Source organism: Dermacentor albipictus, unplaced genomic scaffold, assembly GCF_038994185.2.
Source record: "Dermacentor albipictus isolate Rhodes 1998 colony unplaced genomic scaffold, USDA_Dalb.pri_finalv2 scaffold_14, whole genome shotgun sequence".
Lineage (NCBI taxonomy): Eukaryota > Metazoa > Arthropoda > Arachnida > Ixodida > Ixodidae > Dermacentor > Dermacentor albipictus.
The window spans coordinates 2,072,219-2,082,952 of NW_027225568.1; the positions used below are offsets into that span (position 1 = coordinate 2,072,219).

The 10,734-nt window shown below is 48.4% G+C and overlaps 1 long non-coding RNA gene across 1 annotated transcript; it reads right to left on the minus strand.

Annotated features, from left to right (window-relative positions):
* Positions 1-231: 231 nt before the first annotated feature.
* On the minus strand, positions 232-2,336 carry LOC135914737 (uncharacterized). The gene is made up of 2 exons (XR_010568402.1): positions 1,898-2,336; positions 232-1,119 (listed from the first exon to the last, which is right to left on the minus strand). It is a non-coding gene; the product is annotated as an uncharacterized lncRNA (long non-coding RNA).
* Between the last annotated feature and the right edge of the window lie 8,398 nt (positions 2,337-10,734).

A 10,734-nucleotide genomic window follows, 5' to 3' on the forward strand; every position in this document is an offset into this window, starting at 1 on the left:
TAGCCACTGAGAAACCATGGCAGGTAGGGCTCCAAGACAGTTCGGCTGTGCAGACACAGGGCAAGTTCCAGACGTAAGCACAGCTTAAATTAGTGATACTTATTAAACCACTATTTCGCATGTCAGAGCCACTGCGCAGCCCTGGCACCCCTTCGAGTACGAACAAGGGTGCTGCAAGTCATATTGCACGCGACTGTACGTAGTGCACACTGAAAAAGTACGCAAAGAGAGTACGGTGTCGGAGCAAGCGTAATGTGCGAGCCTTTTTTTCCTTTTCCTTTGTTTATTGTGCGCTACATATATGACGGCATGACTCGACTGCGTGAATTCCAATAAGAAAGTAACAACGCTGAGTAAAAAGAAAAATTCCAGCCAATCAACGAATATAGCATATACGGAATTATATTTTTACAAAAGCAAGAAAAAACAAGATCCCACGCTAATAAAGATGAAGCTCCAATCGAGTTGCCACATGACTGCACGGAAACAAGCAAAGGTGAAAACTCCACGCCACCAGCTCGCTTCGTTATCCGCCAGTGCTTAGAGGGGCACGCCGTCGGCAAAATTTCGCGGGAGCATCCTGGCTTCCGAGCCAGCCTTCGGCGACCCGATTTTATGGAAGCCTATAACCTCCACAATATTTGCCAGGACGACCTCGTACTACTTGAGAGCTACGAGAAATTACTCCGGGACCATTACTCTGCCATGGTCCTCGTTGAGGGAAACACCCGTACTTGTGGGGCTGGCCGCGCGAAGGGGCAACGCGAGGAAGGCGACGACTGCGGGCTCGTCGACCCTGCGCGCCAAGCCAGCCACGCAAAAGCTGTGGGTGAACTCAAGACGAGACACGTCGCCCTTGCGCCATGCCACACAGCTGGAGACGCGGTTGCGCTGCGCAGTGTTCCCGCGAGGATCAGGCGGTGGGCGGAGGCTTCGAGAACCCGGGGCCGGCGGAGGCATCGCCCGGGGTCACAACACGCGGCGGCAGCTCCCGGCTCGTTCCGTCCCCTGTCAATGATCGTCTTGGAGAAGTCAAGTGGAGCGAGAAGTGATGTCGTGGAAGCCCCGGGGGATCCACGACCAGAATGACAAGGGTCGCTCCTTCTGCGCAGCTCTCCGCTGAAATATAAAGATTTCGCAATAAATTGTAATATTCTCATCAACATTGCCAAATTACCTTATAACTCATCTATTCCGTCGTATTATATTTTGCTCAAATCATGAAGAGCAGTACTAAATTCCTAAAGCAATAGTAACGCGAAATCAAGTGATCACTCTTCATTATATTACCCTTTTGTTAAATGTAATTCGAAGTTCTTAATGGTATAACGTGCATTTTGCTCCGGGGTGTGTACTGACAAAGTTATCGTTCTGTTTGAATTGTTCTCAAGAGCAGATGCAAGCTGACCTGGATTTTGGACGTTTCATTACCGAAGCCGACCTGCCAATAGCCACTTGAAGGGAGGAAAAGTTTGCTCGCTTGCCTGCTGCTTAAAAGCATTGAAGTATTACGATAAAGCAGCCATGACAAGAACAACCCCACGCGATACAGGTGCAGTGAAATGCCTCTTATTTTTAATTTTTATTATTTCTTTCTATTTGTTTTGCGGCGCCTGAGATGCATTCAGGCAAGTGTCCACGAATAAGTTTCAGAAGCATGCGCACACAGTGTACAAACCACATGCAGATTTCTAGTCTGATTACCACTAAGTTTTCAAAAGACGCACTCAAAATAGCCGTAATATTTCTCTAGCTGCGATTCCTGCCAACTTTGGTGCATGATGCCACCGAGATGAACGCGACCACCCCCCAAAGCACTGCACGTGGCGTCTATCTTTCCAACTTTCTCTCTTAGAGACGCTCTTCTTTCGGTTACAGAACATGTCGGAATATTCACCTGTCCGCTGTCCCGTTGACAAAGGCTCGCGGGCAATCGTCGCTGGGCAGAGAGAACTGCGCCGTGTGGCAGCCGCCAGAACGAAAGATCCCGATATGTATACCTGCCGTGTTTCGTGCACCCGCGAGTACTTTGAGATTCGTTCCCACACGGTTGCTGGTCTCTGAGCGCGGCCACTCCGGTCGTCTTGCGGAGCTGCGTGCTGAGATCCGTGGCCAGTCGTGTTATAACTCTGGTGCAGTGCGATGGCATCAGATTGAGGCCGGTGCATTACGACTGACGCGAGTCGTCGAAACAGGATGGCTTGGTGTTGACAGTAGTAGTTCGGTGTTAAAGAAGTTCTTCCCACTGGGCGCGTTCCAAAACCTCGCCGGATTCTTGCGATACAGCACTGCGGGACGATCAAGAAGCCTAGTTGCTGCACACAATGGTGGCGGGCGCGCAATGCACGAGACAGCTGCCTGCTGCGTTCTTCGTTTTCTTCTACGCACACCCGTAGATCCGATCCGAGGAAATGTCTTGCGCGGCTACTTCCCCAAAATATGCATGTCAGATGATACGTAAAATCCACTGGTGTCAGTCTTTTTGAAGGCTATGGTTTATTACAATGAAATTGCAGACACTATGTCAGAAAAAAGTAGCTATGAATTCTACCAAACTTGTCTAGCGACTACTTATGGGCCAAAAAGGAGGAATACCTGGGGTGTTGAGTTCGGGCTGGGGGAGTTGTCATTTTCCCTGGAACTTGTAATGACTCAAACCCATGCAGCAAAGGGCACTGGTCGATCGAATGCAGCACATAATGCGAAAGGGCTGAGAACGGAAATCATATCTCAATTAGAACTTTTGCGCACTGTTCTTGAGGCACCGTCTGTGCCATTATTCTTCGTTTTCTTTGCACATTTTGCGAGCAGTAAAAGGAATGTGCTCTTCAAATATTACTTGTAATAGTTCTTTGCGAAAGTATATTATTTACGTTCATTGTATTGTGATTTCATTTTACACTTGACGTGTGGAAGTTATTTGTAGTAGCTGTTAGGTACTGTTAATACTATGTTGTGCCACCTGCCGCGATCAGCAAGACCCGTATATCGCGGATAATTCAAGGATATTTTCAGGCATTTGAGATATACACAATGGGCTTATACTGACACTACTGACATACCTTGCGCTGACTTCCGAATGAATCCACCCCTATAGAAAAAGAAGGAGTGGACTAATTACTAATATTTGTCTTACTATTCATCCACGGAATATACATGCCGAGACGACGCTGCTCTTTACAAAGATTTGCCCTTCGTAAGCCTCTATACCACGAATTTGTTTATACCTGTCTTGCAAACGTATTCAGCGAACTTCGTGCATGAATACATGTTAGCACTGTTCACTTGAAGCGGCCGACGCCCTCGCGAAGCAAGCTCTCTCGGCTCGCTTCCCCCTCGCCAGCTCCGTCACCCGTTTCGACGTGGCCAAGACGGCGATACTGCGCATCCTCCGCGCGCAGCATCCGGATCCGCGGGTTGCTGCAGGTATGCCCCTTCGCCTCCTCCCCCGCGTGGGTTTCTCCCGCTGGGACAGCTCGTTTCTCCTTCGGCTGCGCGTCGGCTGCTACAACACGGCCGCCAGAATGCACAGACTGCACGGAAGAGGCAGCCCCGCGTGCTTGGACTGCGGCGAGGAGGAGACGCTTGAGCACCTCCTGCTCCACTGCCCGGCATTCGATGTTGAGCGCACTGCGCTCTTTGCATCATACCGTCGTGTGGGACTGCCCTGTAACTCGGAGGGAGCACTTCTCTTTCCGGCAGCCCACCCTTCCGTTGTCAAGAAAGTGCTTCCTGCCCTACTTGAATTTTTCTGTGACACGCAGCTGAGAGCGCGGCTGTAAGCCACGCATTGCTTCAACCTTCTTGTTATTTTTTCCGCCTTCTTTTCCTTCTCTCCCTGATCTTTTTCTCCCCACTCCCCTTTCCCTGTGCAGTGCTGTTGAGGTGTCCTCCTCTGAGAGACAGTTACGGCACTGCACTTCTCTCTTCCTCTCCTTCAAAAGTCACTACACACACACACACACTTTATAACACAATACCGGTACAAGAATTTATCCGCAGTAACTTCAGCAGCATCCTGCCTTAATATGCTTCCTTAGTTGAAAAAAAAGAAATATTCGCGCAGTTTAAATCTTACTATTACTATTCATAATTTAATTTACTCAAGTTTAAGTATATCCTTTTTTTTCTTTTTAATATTCCTATCAATGCAAGGCTTACTATAGTATTGATCAATACTTTATCTCATGTATTCACAGTTTATTTCGCATCTTGGATTATCTATTTATTTTCGTTTTTTGTGTTATTACTTTATTAACCAATTTTTTTTATTTATTGCATCACCTTACCACCCCATTCGTGGCCTATCCGCAACAGTGGGTTTGTGCCATTAATTGAGGCTTCTTCGTCATCATCAACAAGAAAGAGAGAAAAATAATGAGAAGGTTTGCAGTACACTTTGAAAAATTCCATGCTTAATATCACGCTAAACTTCAAGTTTAAGCGTGACGTGCATGTAAATGAGGCGCTGATGACGTTTAAAGCACCATGTGACCGAAAATAAGCGTGAAATTCCTTCATTTAAGCCGGAGGACAAGACTGCCTGCCATGGTTTTGTCTTGTGCGAGCATGAGCGAGCCGCGTACGCGTGAAAAAGGCAAATCAGACGTTTAACCTCCCGCGGAGAACTCGCGCGGGAACCTTCCATCACGCTTACAAATATCCGAATAGGGGATCCGTAATATATCACGTGATCTGCGCGGTGCGTGGGCGAGGGAGAACACAGCTCTGCGTCTTCTCACGGCCCTGTGAACTTTTCTTAGGGAGGCTGTAGGAGACCGTGGTGTTTCGAAGACAGCGTTCGGCCATTTTTGGTGTGGGCTTTCCGGCGGACTGCCACGATCGACGCTCGTTCGTTGCAGCACAGAGCTTCCGGTGTAGTTGTTAGAGTTGGTGTGTATCGCCCTGTTCACTTCTACAGACATTTATGGCGTACAACGCCGGCGGTGTATGCATACATTGTGCACTGTGCCGAGTTTACGAGAGAGAATTCACCCGGTCTGACGGCTCCAGAGCAGTATTTCCCTTTGGATAATGGATATGTCACGGTCCCTCACCTGTTTTTCACCGACGACTAAAATATAGAGGTAAGAACATTAGTTATGGTTTGCTTTTTAAAAATGGCGGCTAACTGCCAATTTGTCATGATTTCGGGCAAGTATTGTATGATGTGTGGTGCAAAATTTGCCGTAATGGTAGATTTAATGGAAGCCTCGTGCTTCATTAACAAGTTATAACACCGGGCTGTTGAGTTCCTCTAAATTGTTCAGTTTATTTTGCTGAACTACAAAGTACCCACTATTTCTGTTTTTATTTTACATTCGCCAGCTCACCGTTCTCTCTCTTCCCGCTGCCATTTCGCCTCGGGCAAGGGTGTTGAGCTGGGAGTTTCCACTCTGCATTTTGCACCGTGCTTCTTCTCATGATTTTGAACTCTGTTAGTGGCGCATCAATGTAGTATGCTGTGTATGCCGTCTAGTTGCTACGTATGCCACTCATAGTATACCACTATACCATACCATACCATAGTATACCACTAGCTATAAAAGGAAAATTCATAATTTTGTTAGCTATTTGTCGACTGACAGTAACCTGCATCTACGAAGCGCTGCATGCGAGGTTGCAACCACACGTAATACTTAATTGCGATCTCAATTGCACTCTGAATTAGGACATATATGTAGTGTAGCTCCGCATATTTTACATTTTGTTCCTTTGAAGAGAGGAAGTATGACTGTTCAATGAACATGAATATACTCTGCCCGTTGTAACTCTTGATTTCCAGCTGCAAACCCGTCTATGTCCGACGTGAGAGTTCACGTGCTATATGTTCACGTGTGATAAGCTCACGTAGAATGTCATTCTTGTCGAAATTTCAGTTGCCATTCGGTTGGGAATTAGGCATAACTAGGTTTTTCTAGCTCATTTTTGCTTAGGTAATTAAGGGTTTTATCGAAAGCGTTGCCCAGTTGTGTTCAAATTTTAAACTTTATTTTTATGAGGAGCATGATGGAATAAAACCAGTTGCAGCTATGTGTGTTACCTAAATGTGTTTTGCACATTTTTGTTTTGTTTTTCACGTCACATTTCAAGGCGAATAAAGGTTTGGAAGTAAGATTGATGAAAAGGCACAAGCATTGAAAAAGCTCACTCTGTCCTTTGAGCGAAAGCTTCTGCCAATGCACACTTCTGACACCCGACGTCTCGGCTTTCGGCGGCGCAAAAGACGCGACATATCGATTCCGTCCAATTCTGAAACTTCTCCGATGCCACAGACAGGTAGACGCGGCCGTAAGCTGATGGGTGTACCTCCGTGCGTACGCGACTCGTGAATTCCCGGTGAACGCTGAAACCTTTTCACACACGTCTTAAGTAGTAGTAGTAATAATAATAATAATAATCATAATAATAATACCTTTGTTGCCAGTAATCAAATCAGTACATTCATACAGGCCTGCCAAAGCCTTTGAAGGCTTGAGCGGCAGAGCCTGGCAGGCAGCAAAACCAGGGCTGTTCAAATTGGCCGAAAATATATCGTGTACCTAGCTGCCTTCATGACCTCATGCGCACGGGAGATTCCAAAACTACCATGTCAGAACCATTGAGAAATGCTATGTTGTGTTCTTCTGCATCGCGGATAGTTCAAGCATGTTTTTATGCATGTAGGATCCTCTGGGCTGGAATTCTCCGACATAAGGTGGCCTAACCGCCTGCAGGATTATCTAACTGAGCTAGCTTGTGTGCTCGGCTGCCATAGTCTGCAGAATTTCGAATCCTAACGGTGTTTTTTTTTATCTGAAGACGGGAAGCTCGAATTCACCTCCTCCAGTACACTATACCTCCAGGCTTGGAGGGGCGCCTGTCACCGGCAAAAACGCCCAGAGCACGTGGGGCTACACCAATCCAGGTACAACCAAATTAGGAAGACCACTAGGCTTCAACAAAAGACACTCCCTCACCAGAACAAGAATTGGCCTCCCTGGTGCAGTATTCGGCCACTCCCTCCCTGATGATTTATTCGATCAACCAATGGCCCTCAGTCCCCAGCAGCTGCGGAGCACCTGACCAAGGCGGCGGTCAGACCTGTGACGCAGCAGAAGGTGCTAAGAATCTCTGGACCCGGACAGGCCGCGAATGGAAACTGACCCTTGCAACGCTTAACACCCGAACTCTCTCAAGTGAAGCTAGCCTAGCAGGACTCTTTGAGGAACTATCACGCATTGTTTAGGATATCATTGGCGTTAGTGAGGCTAGAACTGGTGAGGCTTCTACAGTACTGACAAATAGCCACATCCTCTGCTATTGGCCTCGAGCTCCACCACTGGAAAAGCTGGCGCCACCATCGACGTGACGTGGCGTGAGGGATCACGTGGACGCAGCGGCCGCTCCGGCTGCTTCGGAAGCGCCGAAGCGAGCTGAAAATGAAAGTTTAAAGTCCCAGCTGCGTCGCGGGTCTGATTAAGTGGTGAGGATTTACCGCCTTGGCTGTCAACTTGACAACATCTGAAACTACTATAATAGGTAATGGCTACCTTAGGAGGCGTGCAGCATTGTAAACTACTGCTCGGTGCCATAGTGCCCGACGCACGCAACGGAGCCCGGTGTCAGCCTTATTCACACGTAGCCGCAGGACAAGAAGCTGCGTGAAGCTTGGCCCGCGAAAATAAGAACCGGCAGACAGCCACCGGCTACAACTCGGGTATGCAGCAAGCACAGACGCGACGAAGATTTCTGCTACGGCGCCGGGAGTGCGCGATGTTCGGTGAGTAGCAGAAAACGCGCACTGAGACGCTCGCTCGCGCCCGTTGCCCGGCTAATGTCATGACGGGTTAGTCTATGAACTTGTTGATGCTAGATACAGCCAGTTCACTGGAACGGAAAGGGAGCAGTAAGGCACACATTAAAGAAAGGCATGGCATATGGTCATGTGTGTGTTATTAATTAATGCACTGTATTACAAAAAAGGAGCAGAGGGAAATCGCACGCTGAGACGACCGATAAACATACAGTGCGATGCAACTTTAGAAATAATACTGAAATGCCCATGAATTGATGATGGCATCGAAGTCTCTATAAAAAAATTATTTTTGAACAGTTCTGATAGCGCCCACACCACAATGGTTGCTAGGGTACTGTCAAATGCTCATGTGCTGCGGCCTAAAGCTCACGGCACGGTGCGAAAACGCGCTCATAGAGAAAGCAAAACATTGTGCGCGGACATGCATGCAGACGCGCAGTCGGTCACTGCGAACCCGTGCAATCCGCTGCATTGAGGCTTCATTCTGTTATGCCCAATTTGGTTATACAGGAAGCCCACTAAAGAACATAGTTCACTCTCAGCGTTTGCCTACCTTTCACGCAAGAAGCTGCTTCGGGAGACTTCATCGCAACGACCGCGCGTAGTGGCGTTCACTGTACGTATTCGGTAAAGAAATAACGATTTGTTTGCTTCCAGTTTGCCCAACGTTATTATATGGACAGTCAAAAATTTTCATAATTTTGAGATTACCTGCATAAATGTCCAGGAGGGCTGCCGCGTGGTGTTTTAACGCGACAGCATTAAGGAGCTCGTGTCGCTAAAAGCCGGAGTCATCGGCGTCGCTGGCCGTCAGCGAAAAATCCCGGGAAGCAATTCATAAATAAGAAACAACTTGCAAGATGGGCTGGGTGGCAATCGAACCAGGGTCTTCCGAGTGTGAGACGGAGACGCTACCTCTCAGCCATGACTTTTTTTTTCTTTCATGGACTCAGCCATGACTCGCTTTGAACCATCGAACTCAGCCGTGACTTCGATGGGTCAAAGCGGGACAAAAGCGCATCTAGTGAATGCGGTGTTGCCTTAGAAACTTGCCGTAGAAAGTTATACTGCGGTGTATACATCGGTAATTATGAACATGTAAATTACAGAAGTCGCAGTTAAACGAGTAGCGAAGTACGTTTCCGCTACATTTCTTCTGCGCTTGGCGCACACACAGAGCCATCTAGCGGCAAACACAGAGGACCCCCTCCTCGCAATGTACGGCGCTGCCCCGACAGGTGGCGCGCCACTCGTCCGCTTCTCCCCTTCGTCTCGTTAGAGCGCATTGGGGCAGTGCGGGGGACCGGTGCGAGGATGCCCCAATACCCTTGGGTTTAATAAGTTTTCTTGCTCTTTCCCCTTCCAACTTCCAGCGTGCGTCACTCGAACCCTCGTGTTTAGGCGACGCGGCTCCTCTTTCCGCTCACAGCGCGATTCCTAGGTGCAGCATCCGATGCGGGAAGCCTCTGACGTGTCCGCTGTGCCGTAGCGCGTCTGGTGGGAAAGCGACCCCTGCGATGTGTGCCATGCTGCTGGCGAGGAGTCATGCGTCTGCGTCGTGCTCCCAAGCGAGATAGAGGACGATACCATCGAGGCGTCAGCCCCATGATCGCTTCCGCCTTCATGGCACGTCACGTAACGGCCAGGTTGTCTGTGCCGAACAAGAAGCTTGGCTCGCGTATATCGTTTCTCTCTCCGAGACACCGAGTTCTTTGGTTCGTTCGGCTTGCTCAGGCCCACGTTTCGTCATTATGTGACTCAAGAGCATGCCGAGCGAATGGGTGGGCGGTGCGAACGGGGTGCGATAACGCTATCGCGTTCCACTCTTGAAGGCGAAGCTTAAGCGTCCTGCAATTTTTTATTGAGCGCCGTAAGCGAAACCTATGGGGAGCGCGCTGCGTGATACCTCATACTACGCAAGGGAGCTCGCGCTTCCAACAGATGGCGAGTCCGTAACTCCTAGCGCCCAGTAGAGGACTACAAGAAGCGCAGGTCGGAGTAGGATTCCTCATCCATAAGGACATAGCGGGCAACATTGATGAATCCTACAGCATTAATCAGAGGGTAGCAGTAGTCGTTTAAATATATATATATATATATATATATATATATATATATATATATATATATATATATATATATATATATATATATATATATATACGTTGTTGTGATATCGAAAACACTCCCTAATGTCTAATTGGAGCAGTATATGTGTTTTTATTTCGTGGTGCAATGGCTGGCGCGGACGATCTGTGTCGTGCAGCACGTTTCAAATTCAAACGGAGCCGAAATGTCGCGCGACAGCCTCGAGCTTCGGATCTCCGACAGTTCGGTAGCAGTATGGTCCCTGAATAAAACTAAAAGGTAGCGAGATGCTTTGATCTTGCCGCCACCGCCGCTGCGAGGAGCATGCGAGGAGGCAGGAAAGAAGGTCTGCGTCTCCCAATTCGTTGAGCGCCGTCACGTGGTATTTTTTGCGCCTTTTTCTCTGTGTTTTCTTCTTTTCCGCGTCTCGGCACGTTCACCGGCATGGCAGTTGGCCGTCAAGTTTCCGCAGCGAGGCTTTAGACTTATTCAGACCAACACATTTCCAAACCTACACAGATACAGTAAAATGTTCCCATATACATATCGCGGCATCTACCCCTGGTGCGGCGACACACGCCCTATACGTTCTTTCTGAATTCGTGGGGGGGGGGGGGGGGGGGGCGGGAGCAAACCTCGACAGTTAAAGACGCCGAGCATGTCATTTGAGTGGTGGGAGGTACAGCTGACCGGACACCACCCACTCGACCTCAAGAGCAACCACCTCGATGGTCCGAATACATGTTTTCTTTCTCTCTCGCCCTCTTTCGCAAAGGATTTCGTATGTTTTGGCTGAGTTTCGTGGCTAACCGCGTCATTGAAGAACTTAGTTTTTGATTTATGTTAGG